The sequence below is a fragment of the Rhamphochromis longiceps genome, linkage group LG3 (genome assembly GCF_057381845.1).
Source record: "Rhamphochromis longiceps isolate RC_006_pf linkage group LG3, R_longiceps_female_GT1.1, whole genome shotgun sequence".
NCBI lineage: Eukaryota > Metazoa > Chordata > Actinopteri > Cichliformes > Cichlidae > Rhamphochromis > Rhamphochromis longiceps.
Window position 1 is genome coordinate 66325128 of NC_140559.1, and position 22621 is coordinate 66347748.

Sequence of the window (22621 nt, forward strand, 5' to 3'; positions counted from 1 at the left end):
ACACCACACCAGGGCCCTTTTGCTGCTGGCTGAGGCCAGTTACACCACAACAGAGCCTGTGGCTGCTGGCTGAAGCCACTTACACCACACCAGGGCCTTAGTTGCTATTGAGGCCACTTACACCACACCAGGGCCTGTGGCTGCTGGCTGAGGCCACCTACACCACACCAGGGCCTGTGGCTGCTGGCTGAGGCGACTTACACCACACCAGGGCCCTTTTGCTGCTGGCTGAGGCCACTTACACCACACCAGTGCCTGTGTCTTCTAGCTGAGGCGACTTACACCACACCAGGGCCTGTGGCTGCTGGCTGAGGCCAATTACACCACACCAGGGTCTGTGGCTCTTGCTCAGGCCACTTACACCACACCAGGGCCTGTGGCACTGGCTGAGGCCACTTACACCACACCAGGGCCTGTGGCTGCTGGCTGAGGCCACTTACACCACACCAGGGCCTGTGGCTGCTGGCTGAGGCCACTTACACCACACCAGGGCCTGTGGCTGCTGGCTGAGGCCACCTACACCACACCAGGGCCTGTGGCTGCTGGCTGAGGCCACTTACACCACACCAGGGCCCTTTTGCTGCTGGCTGAGGCCACTTACACCACACCAGTGCCTGTGGCTTCTGGCTGAGGCGACTTACACCACACCAGGGCCTGTGGCTTCTGGCTGAGGCGACTTACACCACACCAGGGCCTGTGGCTGCTGGCTGAGGCCACTTACACCACACCAAGGCCTGTTGCTCTTGCTCAGGCCACTCACATCACACCAGGCCCTGCGCTTCTGGCCGAGGCCATCTTCACCAAACCAGGCCCTGTGCTGCTTGCTGTGGCCATGTACAACACACCAGGCCCTGTGCTGGTTCCTGAGGCCATCTTCAACAATCCAGGGCCTGTGCTGTTGGATAAATGCCAAACTGAGCCTTTGGGTTAGGGTATTATGCAAACATGCAGGTATGGTTATAGGATTGTCTTCGTAACTTCAGGTACTTGCCACCTAATCACTTGAATCCATAAATTGAGACATTGTGCTGGAGCCAGCAGCTTACGGCCATACCACCCTGAGCACGCCCGACCTCGTCTGATCTCGGAAGCTAAGCAGGGCTGGGCTTGGTTAGTACTTGGATGGGAGACTCCCTGGGAATACCTGGTGCTGTAAGCCTTTCATTTTCATGTCATTGAACCGCTTTTGATCCAGAGAAGGGGTGTATTAAAAGACCAAAAGCAGCTGCCCATTAATGAGGGCACATTAACGACACTGCTTTTGGCTCTTTTCCAATGTCTTGTGCTGCTAGCTGATGCAACCTACACCACACAAGGGCCTGAGTGACCGGCTGGGGCCACTTACACCACATCAGGGCCTGTGGCTCTGGCTGAGGCCACTTACACCACACCAGGGCCTGTGGCTGCTGGCTGAGGCCACTTACACCACACCAGGGCCTGTGGCTGCTGGCTGAGGCCACCTACACCACACCAGGGCATTAGTTGCTATTGAGGCCAATTATACCACACCAGGGTCTGTGGCTCTTGCTCAGGCCACTTACACCACACCAGGGCCTGTGGCTCTTGCTCAGGCCACTTACACCACACCAGGGCCTGTGGCACTGGCTGAGGCCACTTACACCACACCAGGGCCTGTGGCTGCTGGCTGAGGCCACTTACACCACACCAGGGCCTGTGGCTGCTGGCTGAGGCCACCTACACCACACCAGGGCCTGTGGCTGCTGGCTGAGGCCACTTACACCACACCAGGGCCCTTTTGCTGCTGGCTGAGGCCACTTACACCACACCAGTGCCTGTGGCTTCTGGCTGAGGCGACTTACACCACACCAGGGCCTGTGGCTGCTGGCTGAGGCCACTTACACCACACCAAGGCCTGTTGCTCTTGCTCAGGCCACTCACATCACACCAGGCCCTGCGCTTCTGGCCGAGGCCATCTTCACCAAACCAGGCCCTGTGCTGCTTGCTGTGGCCATGTACAACACACCAGGCCCTGTGCTGGTTCCTGAGGCCATCTTCAACAATCCAGGGCCTGTGCTGTTGGATAAATGCCAAACTGAGCCTTTGGGTTAGGGTATTATGCAAACATGCAGGTATGGTTATAGGATTGTCTTCGTAACTTCAGGTACTTGCCACCTAATCACTTGAATCCATAAATTGAGACATTGTGCTGGAGCCAGCAGCTTACGGCCATACCACCCTGAGCACGCCCGACCTCGTCTGATCTCGGAAGCTAAGCAGGGCTGGGCTTGGTTAGTACTTGGATGGGAGACTGCCTGGGAATACCTGGTGCTGTAAGCCTTTCATTTTCATGTCATTGAACCGCTTTTGATCCAGAGAAGGGGTGTATTAAAAGACCAAAAGCAGCTGCCCATTAATGAGGGCACATTAACGACACTGCTTTTGACTCTTTTCCAATGTCTTGTGCTGCTAGCTGATGCCACCTACACCACACCAGGGCCTGAGTGACCGGCTGGGGCCACTTACACCACATCAGGGCCTGTGGCTCTGGCTGAGGCCACTTACACCACACCAGGGCCTGTGGCTGCTGGCTGAGGCCAGTTACACCACAACAGAGCCTGTGGCTGCTGGCTGAAGCCACTTACACCACACCAGGGCCTTAGTTGCTATTGAGGCCACTTACACCACACCAGGGCCTGTGGCTGCTGGCTGAGGCCACCTACACCACACCAGGGCCTGTGGCTGCTGGCTGAGGCGACTTACACCACACCAGGGCCCTTTTGCTGCTGGCTGAGGCCACTTACACCACACCAGTGCCTGTGTCTTCTAGCTGAGGTGACTTACACCACACCAGGGCCTGTGGCTGCTGGCTGAGGCCAATTACACCACACCAGGGTCTGTGGCTCTTGCTCAGGCCACTTACACCACACCAGGGCCTGTGGCACTGGCTGAGGCCACTTACACCACACCAGGGCCTGTGGCTGCTGGCTGAGGCCACTTACACCACACCAGGGCCTGTGGCTGCTGGCTGAGGCCACTTACACCACACCAGGGCCTGTGGCTGCTGGCTGAGGCCACCTACACCACACCAGGGCCTGTGGCTGCTGGCTGAGGCCACTTACACCACACCAGGGCCCTTTTGCTGCTGGCTGAGGCCACTTACACCACACCAGTGCCTGTGGCTTCTGGCTGAGGCGACTTACACCACACCAGGGCCTGTGGCTGCTGGCTGAGGCCACTTACACCACACCAAGGCCTGTTGCTCTTGCTCAGGCCACTCACATCACACCAGGCCCTGCGCTTCTGGCCGAGGCCATCTTCACCAAACCAGGCCCTGTGCTGCTTGCTGTGGCCATGTACAACACACCAGGCCCTGTGCTGGTTCCTGAGGCCATCTTCAACAATCCAGGGCCTGTGCTGTTGGATAAATGCCAAACTGAGCCTTTGGGTTAGGGTATTATGCAAACATGCAGGTATGGTTATAGGATTGTCTTCGTAACTTCAGGTACTTGCCACCTAATCACTTGAATCCATAAATTGAGACATTGTGCTGGAGCCAGCAGCTTACGGCCATACCACCCTGAGCACGCCCGACCTCGTCTGATCTCGGAAGCTAAGCAGGGCTGGGCTTGGTTAGTACTTGGATGGGAGATTACCTGGGAATACCTGGTGCTGTAAGCCTTTCATTTTCATGTCATTGAACCGCTTTTGATCCAGAGAAGGGGTGTATTAAAAGACCAAAAGCAGCTGCCCATTAATGAGGGCACATTAACGACACTGCTTTTGGCTCTTTTCCAATGTCTTGTGCTGCTAGCTGATGCCACCTACACCACACCAGGGCCTGAGTGACCGGCTGGGGCCACTTACACCACATCAGGGCCTGTGGCTCTGGCTGAGGCCACTTACACCACACCAGGGCCCTTTTGCTGCTGGCTGAGGCCAGTTACACCACAACAGAGCCTGTGGCTGCTGGCTGAAGCCACTTACACCACACCAGGGCCTTAGTTGCTATTGAGGCCACTTACACCACACCAGGGCCTGTGGCTGCTGGCTGAGGCCACCTACACCACACCAGGGCCTGTGGCTGCTGGCTGAGGCCACTTACACCACACCAGGGCCCTTTTGCTGCTGGCTGAGGCCACTTACACCACACCAGTGCCTGTGTCTTCTAGCTGAGGCGACTTACACCACACCAGGGCCTGTGGCTGCTGGCTGAGGCCAATTACACCACACCAGGGTCTGTGGCTCTTGCTCAGGCCACTTACACCACACCAGGGCCTGTGGCACTGGCTGAGGCCACTTACACCACACCAGGGCCTGTGGCTGCTGGCTGAGGCCACTTACACCACACCAGGGCCTGTGGCTGCTGGCTGAGGCCACTTACACCACACCAGGGCCTGTGGCTGCTGGCTGAGGCCACCTACACCACACCAGGGCCTGTGGCTGCTGGCTGAGGCCACTTACACCACACCAGGGCCCTTTTGCTGCTGGCTGAGGCCACTTACACCACACCAGTGCCTGTGGCTTCTGGCTGAGGCGACTTACACCACACCAGGGCCTGTGGCTTCTGGCTGAGGCGACTTACACCACACCAGGGCCTGTGGCTGCTGGCTGAGGCCACTTACACCACACCAAGGCCTGTTGCTCTTGCTCAGGCCACTCACATCACACCAGGCCCTGCGCTTCTGGCCGAGGCCATCTTCACCAAACCAGGCCCTGTGCTGCTTGCTGTGGCCATGTACAACACACCAGGCCCTGTGCTGGTTCCTGAGGCCATCTTCAACAATCCAGGGCCTGTGCTGTTGGATAAATGCCAAACTGAGCCTTTGGGTTAGGGTATTATGCAAACATGCAGGTATGGTTATAGGATTGTCTTCGTAACTTCAGGTACTTGCCACCTAATCACTTGAATCCATAAATTGAGACATTGTGCTGGAGCCAGCAGCTTACGGCCATACCACCCTGAGCACGCCCGACCTCGTCTGATCTCGGAAGCTAAGCAGGGCTGGGCTTGGTTAGTACTTGGATGGGAGACTCCCTGGGAATACCTGGTGCTGTAAGCCTTTCATTTTCATGTCATTGAACCGCTTTTGATCCAGAGAAGGGGTGTATTAAAAGACCAAAAGCAGCTGCCCATTAATGAGGGCACATTAACGACACTGCTTTTGGCTCTTTTCCAATGTCTTGTGCTGCTAGCTGATGCAACCTACACCACACAAGGGCCTGAGTGACCGGCTGGGGCCACTTACACCACATCAGGGCCTGTGGCTCTGGCTGAGGCCACTTACACCACACCAGGGCCTGTGGCTGCTGGCTGAGGCCACTTACACCACACCAGGGCCTGTGGCTGCTGGCTGAGGCCACCTACACCACACCAGGGCATTAGTTGCTATTGAGGCCAATTATACCACACCAGGGTCTGTGGCTCTTGCTCAGGCCACTTACACCACACCAGGGCCTGTGGCTCTTGCTCAGGCCACTTACACCACACCAGGGCCTGTGGCACTGGCTGAGGCCACTTACACCACACCAGGGCCTGTGGCTGCTGGCTGAGGCCACTTACACCACACCAGGGCCTGTGGCTGCTGGCTGAGGCCACCTACACCACACCAGGGCCTGTGGCTGCTGGCTGAGGCCACTTACACCACACCAGGGCCCTTTTGCTGCTGGCTGAGGCCACTTACACCACACCAGTGCCTGTGGCTTCTGGCTGAGGCGACTTACACCACACCAGGGCCTGTGGCTGCTGGCTGAGGCCACTTACACCACACCAAGGCCTGTTGCTCTTGCTCAGGCCACTCACATCACACCAGGCCCTGCGCTTCTGGCCGAGGCCATCTTCACCAAACCAGGCCCTGTGCTGCTTGCTGTGGCCATGTACAACACACCAGGCCCTGTGCTGGTTCCTGAGGCCATCTTCAACAATCCAGGGCCTGTGCTGTTGGATAAATGCCAAACTGAGCCTTTGGGTTAGGGTATTATGCAAACATGCAGGTATGGTTATAGGATTGTCTTCGTAACTTCAGGTACTTGCCACCTAATCACTTGAATCCATAAATTGAGACATTGTGCTGGAGCCAGCAGCTTACGGCCATACCACCCTGAGCACGCCCGACCTCGTCTGATCTCGGAAGCTAAGCAGGGCTGGGCTTGGTTAGTACTTGGATGGGAGACTGCCTGGGAATACCTGGTGCTGTAAGCCTTTCATTTTCATGTCATTGAACCGCTTTTGATCCAGAGAAGGGGTGTATTAAAAGACCAAAAGCAGCTGCCCATTAATGAGGGCACATTAACGACACTGCTTTTGACTCTTTTCCAATGTCTTGTGCTGCTAGCTGATGCCACCTACACCACACCAGGGCCTGAGTGACCGGCTGGGGCCACTTACACCACATCAGGGCCTGTGGCTCTGGCTGAGGCCACTTACACCACACCAGGGCCTGTGGCTGCTGGCTGAGGCCAGTTACACCACAACAGAGCCTGTGGCTGCTGGCTGAAGCCACTTACACCACACCAGGGCCTTAGTTGCTATTGAGGCCACTTACACCACACCAGGGCCTGTGGCTGCTGGCTGAGGCCACCTACACCACACCAGGGCCTGTGGCTGCTGGCTGAGGCGACTTACACCACACCAGGGCCCTTTTGCTGCTGGCTGAGGCCACTTACACCACACCAGTGCCTGTGTCTTCTAGCTGAGGTGACTTACACCACACCAGGGCCTGTGGCTGCTGGCTGAGGCCAATTACACCACACCAGGGTCTGTGGCTCTTGCTCAGGCCACTTACACCACACCAGGGCCTGTGGCACTGGCTGAGGCCACTTACACCACACCAGGGCCTGTGGCTGCTGGCTGAGGCCACTTACACCACACCAGGGCCTGTGGCTGCTGGCTGAGGCCACTTACACCACACCAGGGCCTGTGGCTGCTGGCTGAGGCCACCTACACCACACCAGGGCCTGTGGCTGCTGGCTGAGGCCACTTACACCACACCAGGGCCCTTTTGCTGCTGGCTGAGGCCACTTACACCACACCAGTGCCTGTGGCTTCTGGCTGAGGCGACTTACACCACACCAGGGCCTGTGGCTGCTGGCTGAGGCCACTTACACCACACCAAGGCCTGTTGCTCTTGCTCAGGCCACTCACATCACACCAGGCCCTGCGCTTCTGGCCGAGGCCATCTTCACCAAACCAGGCCCTGTGCTGCTTGCTGTGGCCATGTACAACACACCAGGCCCTGTGCTGGTTCCTGAGGCCATCTTCAACAATCCAGGGCCTGTGCTGTTGGATAAATGCCAAACTGAGCCTTTGGGTTAGGGTATTATGCAAACATGCAGGTATGGTTATAGGATTGTCTTCGTAACTTCAGGTACTTGCCACCTAATCACTTGAATCCATAAATTGAGACATTGTGCTGGAGCCAGCAGCTTACGGCCATACCACCCTGAGCACGCCCGACCTCGTCTGATCTCGGAAGCTAAGCAGGGCTGGGCTTGGTTAGTACTTGGATGGGAGATTACCTGGGAATACCTGGTGCTGTAAGCCTTTCATTTTCATGTCATTGAACCGCTTTTGATCCAGAGAAGGGGTGTATTAAAAGACCAAAAGCAGCTGCCCATTAATGAGGGCACATTAACGACACTGCTTTTGGCTCTTTTCCAATGTCTTGTGCTGCTAGCTGATGCCACCTACACCACACCAGGGCCTGAGTGACCGGCTGGGGCCACTTACACCACATCAGGGCCTGTGGCTCTGGCTGAGGCCACTTACACCACACCAGGGCCCTTTTGCTGCTGGCTGAGGCCAGTTACACCACAACAGAGCCTGTGGCTGCTGGCTGAAGCCACTTACACCACACCAGGGCCTTAGTTGCTATTGAGGCCACTTACACCACACCAGGGCCTGTGGCTGCTGGCTGAGGCCACCTACACCACACCAGGGCCTGTGGCTGCTGGCTGAGGCCACTTACACCACACCAGGGCCCTTTTGCTGCTGGCTGAGGCCACTTACACCACACCAGTGCCTGTGTCTTCTAGCTGAGGCGACTTACACCACACCAGGGCCTGTGGCACTGGCTGAGGCCACTTACACCACACCAGGGCCTGTGGCTCTTGCTCAGGCCACTTACACCACACCAGGGCCTGTGGCACTGGCTGAGGCCACTTACACCACACCAGGGCCTGTGGCTGCTGGCTGAGGCCACCTACACCACACCAGGGCCTGTGGCTGCTGGCTGAGGCGACTTACACCACACCAGGGCCCTTTTGCTGCTGGCTGAGGCCACTTACACCACACCAGTGCCTGTGTCTTCTAGCTGAGGCGACTTACACCACACCAGGGCCTGTGGCTGCTGGCTGAGGCCAATTACACCACACCAGGGTCTGTGGCTCTTGCTCAGGCCACTTACACCACACCAGGGCCTGTGGCACTGGCTGAGGCCACTTACACCACACCAGGGCCTGTGGCTGCTGGCTGAGGCCACTTACACCACACCAGGGCCTGTGGCTGCTGGCTGAGGCCACCTACACCACACCAGGGCCTGTGGCTGCTGGCTGAGGCCACTTACACCACACCAGGGCCCTTTTGCTGCTGGCTGAGGCCACTTACACCACACCAGTGCCTGTGGCTTCTGGCTGAGGCGACTTACACCACACCAGGGCCTGTGGCTGCTGGCTGAGGCCACTTACACCACACCAGGGCCTGTGGCTGCTGGCTGAGGCCACTTACACCACACCAGGGCCTGTGGCTGCTGGCTGAGGCCACCTACACCACACCAGGGCATTAGTTGCTATTGAGGCCAATTACACCACACCAGGGTCTGTGGCTCTTGCTCAGGCCACTTACACCACACCAGGGCCTGTGGCTCTTGCTCAGGCCACTTACACCACACCAGGGCCTGTGGCACTGGCTGAGGCCACTTACACCACACCAGGGCCTGTGGCTGCTGGCTGAGGCCACTTACACCACACCAGGGCCTGTGGCTGCTGGCAGAGGCCACCTACACCACACCAGGGCCTGTGGCTGCTGGCTGAGGCCACTTACACCACACCAGGGCCCTTTTGCTGCTGGCTGAGGCCACTTACACCACACCAGTGCCTGTGGCTTCTGGCTGAGGCGACTTACACCACACCAGGGCCTGTGGCTGCTGGCTGAGGCCACTTACACCACACCAAGGCCTGTGGCTCTTGCTCAGGCCACTCACATCACACCAGGCCCTGCGCTTCTGGCCGAGGCCATCTTCACCAAACCAGGCCCTGTGCTGCTTGCTGTGGCCACTTACACCACACCAGGGCCTGTGGCTGCTGGCTCAGGCCACCTACACCACACCAGGGCCTGTGGCTGCTGGCTGAGGCGACTTAAACCACACCAGGGCCCTTTTGCTGCTGGCTGAGGCCACTTACACCACACCAGTGCCTGTGGCTTCTGGCTGAGGCGACTTACACCACACCAGGGCCTGTGGCTGCTGGCTGAGGCCAATTACACCACACCAGGGTCTGTGGCTCTTGCTCAGGCCACTTACACCACACCAGGGCCTGTGGCACTGGCTGAGGCCACTTACACCACACCAGGGCCTGTGGCTGCTGGCTGAGGCCACCTACACCACACCAGGGCCTGTGGCTGCTGGCTGAGGCCACTTACACCACACCAGGGCCCTTTTGCTGCTGGCTGAGGCCACTTACACCACACCAGTGCCTGTGGCTTCTGGCTGAGGCGACTTACACCACACCAGGGCCTGTGGCTGCTGGCTGAGGCCACTTACACCACACCAAGGCCTGTTGCTCTTGCTCAGGCCACTCACATCACACCAGGCCCTGCGCTTCTGGCCGAGGCCATCTTCACCAAACCAGGCCCTGTGCTGCTTGCTGTGGCCATGTACAACACACCAGGCCCTGTGCTGGTCCCTGAGGCCATCTTCAACAATCCAGGGCCTGTGCTGTTGGATAAATGCCAAACTGAGCCTTTGGGTTAGGGTATTATGCAAACATGCAGGTATGGTTATAGGATTGTCTTCGTAACTTCAGGTACTTGCCACCTAATCACTTGAATCCATAAATTGAGACATTGTGCTGGAGCCAGCAGCTTACGGCCATACCACCCTGAGCACGCCCGACCTCGTCTGATCTCGGAAGCTAAGCAGGGCTGGGCTTGGTTAGTACTTGGATGGGAGACTGCCTGGGAATACCTGGTGCTGTAAGCCTTTCATTTTCATGTCATTGAACCGCTTTTGATCCAGAGAAGGGGTGTATTAAAAGACCAAAAGCAGCTGCCCATTAATGAGGGCACATTAACGACACTGCTTTTGGCTCTTTTCCAATGTCTTGTGCTGCTAGCTGATGCAACCTACACCACACAAGGGCCTGAGTGACCGGCTGGGGCCACTTACACCACATCAGGGCCTGTGGCTCTGGCTGAGGCCACTTACACCACACCAGGGCCTGTGGCTGCTGGCTGAGGCCACTTACACCACACCAGGGCCTGTGGCTGCTGGCTGAGGCCACCTACACCACACCAGGGCCTGTGGCTGCTGGCTGAGGCCAATTACACCACACCAGGGCCTGTGGCACTGGCTGAGGCCACTTACACCACACCAGGGCCTGTGGCTCTTGCTCAGGCCACTTACACCACACCAGGGCCTGTGGCACTGGCTGAGGCCACTTACACCACACCAGGGCCTGTGGCTGCTGGCTGAGGCCACCTACACCACACCAGGGCCTGTGGCTGCTGGCTGAGGCGACTTACACCACACCAGGGCCCTTTTGCTGCTGGCTGAGGCCACTTACACCACACCAGTGCCTGTGGCTTCTGGCTGAGGCCACTTACACCACACCAGGGCCTGTGGCTGCTGGCTGAGGCCAATTACACCACACCAGGGTCTGTGGCTCTTGCTCAGGCCACTTACACCACACCAGGGCCTGTGGCACTGGTTGAGGCCACTTACACCACACCAGGGCCTGTGGCTGCTGGCTGAGGCCACTTACACCACACCAGGGCCTGTGGCTGCTGGCTGAGGCCACTTACACCACACCAGGGCCTGTGGCTGCTGGCTGAGGCCACCTACACCACACCAGGGCCTGTGGCTGCTGGCTGAGGCCACTTACACCACACCAGGGCCCTTTTGCTGCTGGCTGAGGCCACTTACACCACACCAGTGCCTGTGGCTGCTGGCTGAGGCGACTTACACCACACCAGGGCCTGTGGCTGCTGGCTGAGGCCACTTACACCACACCAAGGCCTGTTGCTCTTGCTCAGGCCACTCACTTCACACCAGGCCCTGCGCTTCTGGCCGAGGCCATCTTCACCAAACCAGGTCCTGTGCTGGTTCCTGAGGCCATCTTCAACAATCCAGGGCCTGTGCTGTTGGATAAATGCCAAACTGAGCCTTTGGGTTAGGGTATTATGCAAACATGCAGGTATGGTTATAGGATTGTCTTCGTAACTTCAGGTACTTGCCACCTAATCACTTGAATCCATAAATTGAGACATTGTGCTGGAGCCAGCAGCTTACGGCCATACCACCCTGAGCACGCCCGACCTCGTCTGATCTCGGAAGCTAAGCAGGGCTGGGCTTGGTTAGTACTTGGATGGGAGACTGCCTGGGAATACCTGGTGCTGTAAGCCTTTCATTTTCATGTCATTGAACCGCTTTTGATCCAGAGAAGGGGTGTATTAAAAGACCAAAAGCAGCTGCCCATTAATGAGGGCACATTAACGACACTGCTTTTGGCTCTTTTCCAATGTCTTGTGCTGCTAGCTGATGCAACCTACACCACACAAGGGCCTGAGTGACCGGCTGGGGCCACTTACACCACATCAGGGCCTGTGGCTCTGGCTGAGGCCACTTACACCACACCAGGGCCTGTGGCTGCTGGCTGAGGCCACTTACACCACACCAGGGCCTGTGGCTGCTGGCTGAGGCCACCTACACCACACCAGGGCATTAGTTGCTATTGAGGCCAATTACACCACACCAGGGTCTGTGGCTCTTGCTCAGGCCACTTACACCACACCAGGGCCTGTGGCTCTTGCTCAGGCCACTTACACCACACCAGGGCCTGTGGCACTGGCTGAGGCCACTTACACCACACCAGGGCCTGTGGTTGCTGGCTGAGGCCACTTACACCACACCAGGGCCTGTGGCTGCTGGCTGAGGCCACCTACACCACACCAGGGCATTAGTTGCTATTGAGGCCAATTACACCACACCAGGGTCTGTGGCTCTTGCTCAGGCCACTTACACCACACCAGGGCCTGTGGCTCTTGCTCAGGCCACTTACACCACACCAGGGCCTGTGGCACTGGCTGAGGCCACTTACACCACACCAGGGCCTGTGGCTGCTGGCTGAGGCCACCTACACCACACCAGGGCCTGTGGCTGCTGGCTGAGGCCACTTACACCACACCAGGGCCTGTGGCTGCTGGCTGAGGCCACCTACACCACACCAGGGCCTGTGGCTGCTGGCTGAGGCCACTTACACCACACCAGGGCCCTTTTGCTGCTGGCTGAGGCCACTTACACCACACCAGTGCCTGTGGCTTCTGGCTGAGGCGACTTACACCACACCAGGGCCTGTGGCTGCTGGCTGAGGCCACTTACACTACACCAAGGCCTGTGGCTCTTGCTCAGGCCACTCACATCACACCAGGCCCTGCGCTTCTGGCCGAGGCCATCTTCACCAAACCAGGCCCTGTGCTGCTTGCTGTGGCCACTTACACCACACCAGGGCCTGTGGCTGCTGGCTGAGGCCACCTACACCACACCAGGGCCTGTGGCTGCTGGCTGAGGCGACTTAAACCACACCAGGGCCCTTTTGCTGCTGGCTGAGGCCACTTACACCACACCAGTGCCTGTGGCTTCTGGCTGAGGCGACTTACACCACACCAGGGCCTGTGGCTGCTGGCTGAGGCCACTTACACCACACCAAGGCCTGTTGCTCTTGCTCAGGCCACTCACATCACACCAGGCCCTGCGCTTCTGGACGAGGCCATCTTCACCAAACCAGGCCCTGTGCTGCTTGCTGTGGCCATGTAAAACACACCAGGTCCCGTGCTGGTTCTTGAGGCCATCTTCAACAATCCAGGGCCTGTGCTGTTGGATAAATGCCAAACTGAGCCTTTGGGTTAGGGTATTATGCAAACATGCAGGTATGGTTATAGGATTGTCTTCGTAACTTCAGGTACTTGCCACCTAATCACTTGAATCCATAAATTGAGACATTGTGCTGGAGCCAGCAGCTTACGGCCATACCACCCTGAGCACGCCCGACCTCGTCTGATCTCGGAAGCTAAGCAGGGCTGGGCTTGGTTAGTACTTGGATGGGAGACTTCCTGGGAATACCTGGTGCTGTAAGCCTTTCATTTTCATGTCATTGAACCGCTTTTGATCCAGAGAAGGGGTGTATTAAAAGACCAAAAGCAGCTGCCCATTAATGAGGGCACATTAACGACACTGCTTTTGGCTCTTTTCCAATGTCTTGTGCTGCTAGCTGATGCCACCTACACCACACCAGGGCCTGAGTGACCGGCTGGGGCCACTTACACCACATCAGGGCCTGTGGCTCTGGCTGAGGCCACTTACACCACACCAGGGCCTGTGGCTGCTGGCTGAGGCCAGTTACACCACAACAGAGCCTGTAGCTGCTGGCTGAAGCCACTTACACCACACCAGGGCCTTAGTTGCTATTGAGGCCACTTACACCACACCAGGGCCTGTGGCTGCTGGCTGAGGCCACCTACACCACACCAGGGCCTGTGGCTGCTGGCTGAGGCGACTTACACCACACCAGGGCCCTTTTGCTGCTGGCTGAGGCCACTTACACCACACCAGTGCCTGTGTCTTCTAGCTGAGGCGACTTACACCACACCAGGGCCTGTGGCTGCTGGCTGAGGCCAATTACACCACACCAGGGTCTGTGGCTCTTGCTCAGGCCACTTACACCACACCAGGGCCTGTGGCACTGGCTGAGGCCACTTACACCACACCAGGGCCTGTGGCTGCTGGCTGAGGCCACTTACACCACACCAGGGCCTGTGGCTGCTGGCTGAGGCCACTTACACCACACCAGGGCCTGTGGCTGCTGGCTGAGGCCACCTACACCACACCAGGGCCTGTGGCTGCTGGCTGAGGCCACTTACACCACACCAGGGCCCTTTTGCTGCTGGCTGAGGCCACTTACACCACACCAGTGCCTGTGGCTTCTGGCTGAGGCGACTTACACCACACCAGGGCCTGTGGCTGCTGGCTGAGGCCACTTACACCACACCAAGGCCTGTTGCCCTTGCTCAGGCCACTCACATCACACCAGGCCCTGCGCTTCTGGCCGAGGCCATCTTCACCAAACCAGGCCCTGTGCTGCTTGCTGTGGCCATGTACAACACACCAGGCCCTGTGCTGGTTCCTGAGGCCATCTTCAACAATCCAGGGCCTGTGCTGTTGGATAAATGCCAAACTGAGCCTTTGGGTTAGGGTATTATGCAAACATGCAGGTATGGTTATAGGATTGTCTTCGTAACTTCAGGTACTTGCCACCTAATCACTTGAATCCATAAATTGAGACATTGTGCTGGAGCCAGCAGCTTACGGCCATACCACCCTGAGCACGCCCGACCTCGTCTGATCTCGGAAGCTAAGCAGGGCTGGGCTTGGTTAGTACTTGGATGGGAGACTACCTGGGAATACCTGGTGCTGTAAGCCTTTCATTTTCATGTCATTGAACCGCTTTTGATCCAGAGAAGGGGTGTATTAAAAGACCAAAAGCAGCTGCCCATTAATGAGGGCACATTAACGACACTGCTTTTGGCTCTTTTCCAATGTCTTGTGCTGCTAGCTGATGCCACCTACACCACACCAGGGCCTGAGTGACCGGCTGGGGCCACTTACACCACATCAGGGCCTGTGGCTCTGGCTGAGGCCACTTACACCACACCAGGGCCTGTGGCTGCTGGCTGAGGCCACTTACACCACACCAGGGCCTGTGGCTGCTGGCTGAGGCCACCTACACCACACCAGGGCCTGTGGCTGCTGGCTGAGGCCAATTACACCACACCAGGGCCTGTGGCACTGGCTGAGGCCACTTACACCACACCAGGGCCTGTGGCTCTTGCTCAGGCCACTTACACCACACCAGGGCCTGTGGCACTGGCTGAGGCCACTTACACCACACCAGGGCCTGTGGCTGCTGGCTGAGGCCACCTACACCACACCAGGGCCTGTGGCTGCTGGCTGAGGCGACTTACACCACACCAGGGCCCTTTTGCTGCTGGCTGAGGCCACTTACACCACACCAGTGCCTGTGGCTTCTGGCTGAGGCGACTTACACCACACCAGGGCCTGTGGCTGCTGGCTGAGGCCACTTACACCACACCAGGGCCTGTGGCTGCTGGCTGAGGCCACTTACACCACACCAGGGCGTGTGGCTGCTGGCTGAGGCCACCTACACCACACCAGGGCCTGTGGCTGCTGGCTGAGGCGACTTACACCACACCAGGGCCCTTTTGCTGCTGGCTGAGGCCACTTACACCACACCAGTGCCTGTGTCTTCTAGCTGAGGCGACTTACACCACACCAGGGCCTGTGGCTGCTGGCTGAGGCCAATTACACCACACCAGGGTCTGTGGCTCTTGCTCAGGCCACTTACACCACATCAGGGCCTGTGGCTCTGGCTGAGGCCACTTACACCACACCAGGGCCTGTGGCTGCTGGCTGAGGCCACTTACACCACACCAGGGCCTGTGGCTGCTGGCTGAGGCCACCTACACCACACCAGGGCATTAGTTGCTATTGAGGCCAATTACACCACACCAGGGTCTGTGGCTCTTGCTCAGGCCACTTACACCACACCAGGGCCTGTGGCTCTTGCTCAGGCCACTTACACCACACCAGGGCCTGTGGCACTGGCTGAGGCCACTTACACCACACCAGGGCCTGTGGCTGCTGGCTGAGGCCACCTACACCACACCAGGGCCTGTGGCTGCTGGCTGAGGCCACTTACACCACACCAGGGCCCTTTTGCTGCTGGCTGAGGCCACTTACACCACACCAGTGCCTGTGGCTTCTGGCTGAGGCGACTTACACCACACCAGGGCCTGTGGCTGCTGGCTGAGGCCACTTACACCACACCAGGGCCCTTTTGCTGCTGGCTGAGGCCACTTACACCACACCAGTGCCTGTGGCTTCTGGCTGAGTCGACTTACACCACACCAGGGCCTGTGGCTGCTGGCTGAGGCCACTTACACCACACCAAGGCCTGTTGCTCTTGCTCAGGCCACTCACTTCACACCAGGCCCTGCGCTTCTGGCCGAGGCCATCTTCACCAAACCAGGCCCTGTGCTGCTTGCTGTGGCCATGTACAACACACCAGGCCCTGTGCTGGTTCCTGAGGCCATCTTCAACAATCCAGGGCCTGTGCTGTTGGATAAATGCCAAACTGAGCCTTTGGGTTAGGGTATTATGCAAACATGCAGGTATGGTTATAGGATTGTCTTCGTAACTTCAGGTACTTGCCACCTAATCACTTGAATCCATAAATTGAGACATTGTGCTGGAGCCAGCAGCTTACGGCCATACCACCCTGAGCACGCCCGACCTCGTCTGATCTCGGAAGCTAAGCAGGGCTGGGCTTGGTTAGTACTTGGATGGGAGACTGCCTGGGAATACCTGGTGCTGTAAGCCTTTCCTTTTCATGTCATTGAACCGCTTTTGATCCAGAGAAGGGGTGTATTAAAAGACCAAAAGCAGCTGCCCATTAATGAGGGCACATTAACGACACTGCTTTTGGCTCTTTTCCAATGTCTTGTGCTGCTAGCTGATGCAACCTACACCACACAAGGGCCTGAGTGACCGGCTGGGGCCACTTACACCACATCAGGGCCTGTGGCTCTGGCTGAGGCCACTTACACCACACCAGGGCCTGTGGCTGCTGGCTGAGGCCACTTACACCACACCAGGGCCTGTGGCTGCTGGCTGAGGCCACCTACACCACACCAGGGCATTAGTTGCTATTGAGGCCAATTACACCACACCAGGGTCTGTGGCTCTTGCTCAGGCCACTTACACCACACCAGGGCCTGTGGCACTTGCTCAGGCCACTTACACCACACCAGGGCCTGTGGCACTGGCTGAGGCCACTTACACCACACCAGGGCCTGTGGCTGCTGGCTGAGGCCACTTACACCACACCAGGGCCTGTGGCTGCTGGCTGAGGCCACCTACACCACACCAGGGCCTGTGGCTGCTGGCTGAGGCCACTTACACCACACCAGGGCCCTTTTGCTGCTGGCTGAGGCCACTTACACCACACCAGTGCCTGTGGCTTCTGGCTGAGGCGACTTACACCACACCAGGGCCTGTGGCTGCTGGCTGAGGCCACTTACACCACACCAAGGCCTGTGGCTCTTGCTCAGGCCACTCACATCACACCAGGCCCTGCGCTTCTGGCCGAGGCCATCTTCACCAAACCAGGCCCTGTGCTGCTTGCTGTGGCCACTTACACCACACCAGGGCCTGTGGCTGCTGGCTGAGGCCACCTACACCACACCAGGGCCTGTGGCTGCTGGCTGAGGCGACTTAAACCACACCAGGGCCCTTTTGCTGCTGGCTGAGGCCACTTACACCACACCAGTGCCTGTGGCTTCTGGCTGAGGCGACTTACACCACACCAGGGCCTGTGGCTGCTGGCTGAGGCCAATTACACCACACCAGGGTCTGTGGCTCTTGCTCAGGCCACTTACACCACACCAGGGCCTGTGGCACTGGCTGAGGCCACTTACACCACACCAGGGCCTGTGGCTGCTGGCTGAGGCCACTTACACCACACCAGGGCCTGTGGCTGCTGGCTGAGGCCACCTACACCACACCAGGGCCTGTGGCTGCTGGCTGAGGCCACTTACACCACACCAGGGCCTGTGGCTGCTGGCTGAGGCCACTTACACCACACCAGGGCCCTTTTGCTGCTGGCTGAGGCCACTTACACCACACCAGTGCCTGTGGCTTCTGGCTGAGGCGACTTACACCACACCAGGGCCTGTGGCTGCTGGCTGAGGCCACTTACACCACACCAAGGCCTGTTGCTCTTGCTCAGGCCACTCACATCACACCAGGCCCTGCGCTTCTGGCCGAGGCCATCTTCACCAAACCAGGCCCTGTGCTGCTTGCTGTGGCCATGTACAACACACCAGGCCCTGTGCTGGTTCCTGAGGCCATCTTCAACAATCCAGGCCCTGTGCTGTTGGATAAATGCCAAACTGAGCCTTTGGGTTAGGGTATTATGCAAACATGCAGGTATGGTTATAGGATTGTCTTCGTAACTTCAGGTACTTGCCACCTAATCACTTGAATCCATAAATTGAGACATTGTGCTGGAGCCAGCAGCTTACGGCCATACCACCCTGAGCACGCCTGACCTCGTCTGATCTCGGAAGCTAAGCAGGGCTGGGCTTGGTTAGTACTTGGATGGGAGACTACCTGGGAATACCTGGTGCTGTAAGCCTTTCATTTTCATGTCATTGAACCGCTTTTGATCCAGAGAAGGGGTGTATTAAAAGACCAAAAGCAGCTGCCCATTAATGAGGGCACATTAACGACACTGCTTTTGGCTCTTTTCCAATGTCTTGTGCTGCTAGCTGATGCAACCTACACCACACAAGGGCCTGAGTGACCGGCTGGGGCCACTTACACCACATCAGGGCCTGTGGCTCTGGCTGAGGCCACTTACACCACACCAGGGCCTGTGGCTGCTGGCTGAGGCCACTTACACCACACCAGGGCCTGTGGCTGCTGGCTGAGGCCACCTACACCACACCAGGGCCTGTGGCTGCTGGCTGAGGCCAATTACACCACACCAGGGCCTGTGGCACTGGCTGAGGCCACTTACACCACACCAGGGCCTGTGGCTCTTGCTCAGGCCACTTACACCACACCAGGGCCTGTGGCACTGGCTGAGGCCACTTACACCACACCAGGGCCTGTGGCTGCTGGCTGAGGCGACTTACACCACACCAGGGCCCTTTTGCTGCTGGCTGAGGCCACTTACACCACACCAGTGCCTGTGGCTTCTGGCTGAGGCGACTTACACCACACCAGGGCCTGTGGCTGCTGGCTGAGGCCACTTACACCACACCAGGGCCTGTGGCTGCTGGCTGAGGCCACTTACACCACACCAGGGCGTGTGGCTGCTGGCTGAGGCCACCTACACCACACCAGGGCCTGTGGCTGCTGGCTGAGGCGACTTACACCACACCAGTGCCCTTTTGCTGCTGGCTGAGGCCACTTACACCACACCAGTGCCTGTGTCTTCTAGCTGAGGCGACTTACACCACACCAGGGCCTGTGGCTGCTGGCTGAGGCCAATTACACCACACCAGGGTCTGTGGCTCTTGCTCAGGCCACTTACACCACATCAGGGCCTGTGGCTCTGGCTGAGGCCACTTACACCACACCAGGGCCTGTGGCTGCTGGCTGAGGCCACTTACACCACACCAGGGCCTGTGGCTGCTGGCTGAGGCCACCTACACCACACCAGGGCATTAGTTGCTATTGAGGCCAATTACACCACACCAGGGTCTGTGGCTCTTGCTCAGGCCACTTACACCACACCAGGGCCTGTGGCTCTTGCTCAGGCCACTTACACCACACCAGGGCCTGTGGCACTGGCTGAGGCCACTTACACCACACCAGGGCCTGTGGCTGCTGGCTGAGGCCACCTACACCACACCAGGGCCTGTGGCTGCTGGCTGAGGCCACTTACACCACACCAGGGCCCTTTTGCTGCTGGCTGAGGCCACTTACACCACACCAGTGCCTGTGGCTTCTGGCTGAGGCGACTTACACCACACCAGGGCCTGTGGCTGCTGGCTGAGGCCACTTACACCACACCAGGGCCCTTTTGCTGCTGGCTGAGGCCACTTACACCACACCAGTGCCTGTGGCTTCTGGCTGAGTCGACTTACACCACACCAGGGCCTGTGGCTGCTGGCTGAGGCCACTTACACCACACCAAGGCCTGTTGCTCTTGCTCAGGCCACTCACTTCACACCAGGCCCTGCGCTTCTGGCCGAGGCCATCTTCACCAAACCAGGCCCTGTGCTGCTTGCTGTGGCCATGTACAACACACCAGGCCCTGTGCTGGTTCCTGAGGCCATCTTCAACAATCCAGGGCCTGTGCTGTTGGATAAATGCCAAACTGAGCCTTTGGGTTAGGGTATTATGCAAACATGCAGGTATGGTTATAGGATTGTCTTCGTAACTTCAGGTACTTGCCACCTAATCACTTGAATCCATAAATTGAGACATTGTGCTGGAGCCAGCAGCTTACGGCCATACCACCCTGAGCACGCCCGACCTCGTCTGATCTCGGAAGCTAAGCAGGGCTGGGCTTGGTTAGTACTTGGATGGGAGACTGCCTGGGAATACCTGGTGCTGTAAGCCTTTCCTTTTCATGTCATTGAACCGCTTTTGATCCAGAGAAGGGGTGTATTAAAAGACCAAAAGCAGCTGCCCATTAATGAGGGCACATTAACGACACTGCTTTTGGCTCTTTTCCAATGTCTTGTGCTGCTAGCTGATGCAACCTACACCACACAAGGGCCTGAGTGACCGGCTGGGGCCACTTACACCACATCAGGGCCTGTGGCTCTGGCTGAGGCCACTTACACCACACCAGGGCCTGTGGCTGCTGGCTGAGGCCACTTACACCACACCAGGGCCTGTGGCTGCTGGCTGAGGCCACCTACACCACACCAGGGCATTAGTTGCTATTGAGGCCAATTACACCACACCAGGGTCTGTGGCTCTTGCTCAGGCCACTTACACCACACCAGGGCCTGTGGCACTTGCTCAGGCCACTTACACCACACCAGGGCCTGTGGCACTGGCTGAGGCCACTTACACCACACCAGGGCCTGTGGCTGCTGGCTGAGGCCACTTACACCACACCAGGGCCTGTGGCTGCTGGCTGAGGCCACCTACACCACACCAGGGCCTGTGGCTGCTGGCTGAGGCCACTTACACCACACCAGGGCCCTTTTGCTGCTGGCTGAGGCCACTTACACCACACCAGTGCCTGTGGCTTCTGGCTGAGGCGACTTACACCACACCAGGGCCTGTGGCTGCTGGCTGAGGCCACTTACACCACACCAAGGCCTGTGGCTCTTGCTCAGGCCACTCACATCACACCAGGCCCTGCGCTTCTGGCCGAGGCCATCTTCACCAAACCAGGCCCTGTGCTGCTTGCTGTGGCCACTTACACCACACCAGGGCCTGTGGCTGCTGGCTGAGGCCACCTACACCACACCAGGGCCTGTGGCTGCTGGCTGAGGCGACTTAAACCACACCAGGGCCCTTTTGCTGCTGGCTGAGGCCACTTACACCACACCAGTGCCTGTGGCTTCTGGCTGAGGCGACTTACACCACACCAGGGCCTGTGGCTGCTGGCTGAGGCCAATTACACCACACCAGGGTCTGTGGCTCTTGCTCAGGCCACTTACACCACACCAGGGCCTGTGGCACTGGCTGAGGCCACTTACACCACACCAGGGCCTGTGGCTGCTGGCTGAGGCCACTTACACCACACCAGGGCCTGTGGCTGCTGGCTGAGGCCACCTACACCACACCAGGGCCTGTGGCTGCTGGCTGAGGCCACTTACACCACACCAGGGCCTGTGGCTGCTGGCTGAGGCCACTTACACCACACCAGGGCCCTTTTGCTGCTGGCTGAGGCCACTTACACCACACCAGTGCCTGTGGCTTCTGGCTGAGGCGACTTACACCACACCAGGGCCTGTGGCTGCTGGCTGAGGCCACTTACACCACACCAAGGCCTGTTGCTCTTGCTCAGGCCACTCACATCACACCAGGCCCTGCGCTTCTGGCCGAGGCCATCTTCACCAAACCAGGCCCTGTGCTGCTTGCTGTGGCCATGTACAACACACCAGGCCCTGTGCTGGTTCCTGAGGCCATCTTCAACAATCCAGGCCCTGTGCTGTTGGATAAATGCCAAACTGAGCCTTTGGGTTAGGGTATTATGCAAACATGCAGGTATGGTTATAGGATTGTCTTCGTAACTTCAGGTACTTGCCACCTAATCACTTGAATCCATAAATTGAGACATTGTGCTGGAGCCAGCAGCTTACGGCCATACCACCCTGAGCACGCCTGACCTCGTCTGATCTCGGAAGCTAAGCAGGGCTGGGCTTGGTTAGTACTTGGATGGGAGACTACCTGGGAATACCTGGTGCTGTAAGCCTTTCATTTTCATGTCATTGAACCGCTTTTGATCCAGAGAAGGGGTGTATTAAAAGACCAAAAGCAGCTGCCCATTAATGAGGGCACATTAACGACACTGCTTTTGGCTCTTTTCCAATGTCTTGTGCTGCTAGCTGATGCAACCTACACCACACAAGGGCCTGAGTGACCGGCTGGGGCCACTTACACCACATCAGGGCCTGTGGCTCTGGCTGAGGCCACTTACACCACACCAGGGCCTGTGGCTGCTGGCTGAGGCCACTTACACCACACCAGGGCCTGTGGCTGCTGGCTGAGGCCACCTACACCACACCAGGGCCTGTGGCTGCTGGCTGAGGCCAATTACACCACACCAGGGCCTGTGGCACTGGCTGAGGCCACTTACACCACACCAGGGCCTGTGGCTCTTGCTCAGGCCACTTACACCA

General features: G+C 58.3%; 14 non-coding genes across 14 annotated transcripts; all 14 read left to right on the forward strand.

The window, feature by feature from the left end:
* Positions 1-1040: 1040 nt before the first annotated feature.
* Positions 1041-1159, forward strand: LOC146676201 (5S ribosomal RNA). Its single transcript, XR_014910926.1, has one exon. It is a non-coding gene; the product is annotated as a 5S ribosomal RNA (ribosomal RNA).
* A 1020-nt stretch (positions 1160-2179) lies between these two features.
* Positions 2180-2298, forward strand: LOC146676202 (5S ribosomal RNA). The gene has a single exon (XR_014911149.1). It is a non-coding gene; the product is annotated as a 5S ribosomal RNA (ribosomal RNA).
* A 1222-nt stretch (positions 2299-3520) lies between these two features.
* Positions 3521-3639, forward strand: LOC146676203 (5S ribosomal RNA). The gene has a single exon (XR_014910805.1). It is a non-coding gene; the product is annotated as a 5S ribosomal RNA (ribosomal RNA).
* Positions 3640-4902: 1263 nt separating this feature from the next.
* LOC146676204 (5S ribosomal RNA) lies at positions 4903-5021 on the forward strand. Its single transcript, XR_014910927.1, has one exon. It is a non-coding gene; the product is annotated as a 5S ribosomal RNA (ribosomal RNA).
* A 1020-nt stretch (positions 5022-6041) lies between these two features.
* Positions 6042-6160, forward strand: LOC146676205 (5S ribosomal RNA). The gene has a single exon (XR_014911150.1). It is a non-coding gene; the product is annotated as a 5S ribosomal RNA (ribosomal RNA).
* A 1222-nt stretch (positions 6161-7382) lies between these two features.
* Positions 7383-7501, forward strand: LOC146676206 (5S ribosomal RNA). Its single transcript, XR_014910807.1, has one exon. It is a non-coding gene; the product is annotated as a 5S ribosomal RNA (ribosomal RNA).
* Positions 7502-10035: 2534 nt separating this feature from the next.
* Positions 10036-10154, forward strand: LOC146676207 (5S ribosomal RNA). Its single transcript, XR_014911151.1, has one exon. It is a non-coding gene; the product is annotated as a 5S ribosomal RNA (ribosomal RNA).
* A 1302-nt stretch (positions 10155-11456) lies between these two features.
* Positions 11457-11575, forward strand: LOC146676208 (5S ribosomal RNA). Its single transcript, XR_014911153.1, has one exon. It is a non-coding gene; the product is annotated as a 5S ribosomal RNA (ribosomal RNA).
* Positions 11576-13188: 1613 nt separating this feature from the next.
* On the forward strand, positions 13189-13307 carry LOC146676209 (5S ribosomal RNA). The gene has a single exon (XR_014910912.1). It is a non-coding gene; the product is annotated as a 5S ribosomal RNA (ribosomal RNA).
* A 1222-nt stretch (positions 13308-14529) lies between these two features.
* On the forward strand, positions 14530-14648 carry LOC146676210 (5S ribosomal RNA). The gene has a single exon (XR_014910894.1). It is a non-coding gene; the product is annotated as a 5S ribosomal RNA (ribosomal RNA).
* Positions 14649-16506: 1858 nt separating this feature from the next.
* On the forward strand, positions 16507-16625 carry LOC146676211 (5S ribosomal RNA). Its single transcript, XR_014911154.1, has one exon. It is a non-coding gene; the product is annotated as a 5S ribosomal RNA (ribosomal RNA).
* Positions 16626-18322: 1697 nt separating this feature from the next.
* LOC146676212 (5S ribosomal RNA) lies at positions 18323-18441 on the forward strand. Its single transcript, XR_014910763.1, has one exon. It is a non-coding gene; the product is annotated as a 5S ribosomal RNA (ribosomal RNA).
* Positions 18442-20259: 1818 nt separating this feature from the next.
* LOC146676213 (5S ribosomal RNA) lies at positions 20260-20378 on the forward strand. Its single transcript, XR_014911155.1, has one exon. It is a non-coding gene; the product is annotated as a 5S ribosomal RNA (ribosomal RNA).
* A 1697-nt stretch (positions 20379-22075) lies between these two features.
* LOC146676214 (5S ribosomal RNA) lies at positions 22076-22194 on the forward strand. The gene has a single exon (XR_014910764.1). It is a non-coding gene; the product is annotated as a 5S ribosomal RNA (ribosomal RNA).
* The last annotated feature ends 427 nt before the right edge of the window (positions 22195-22621 follow it).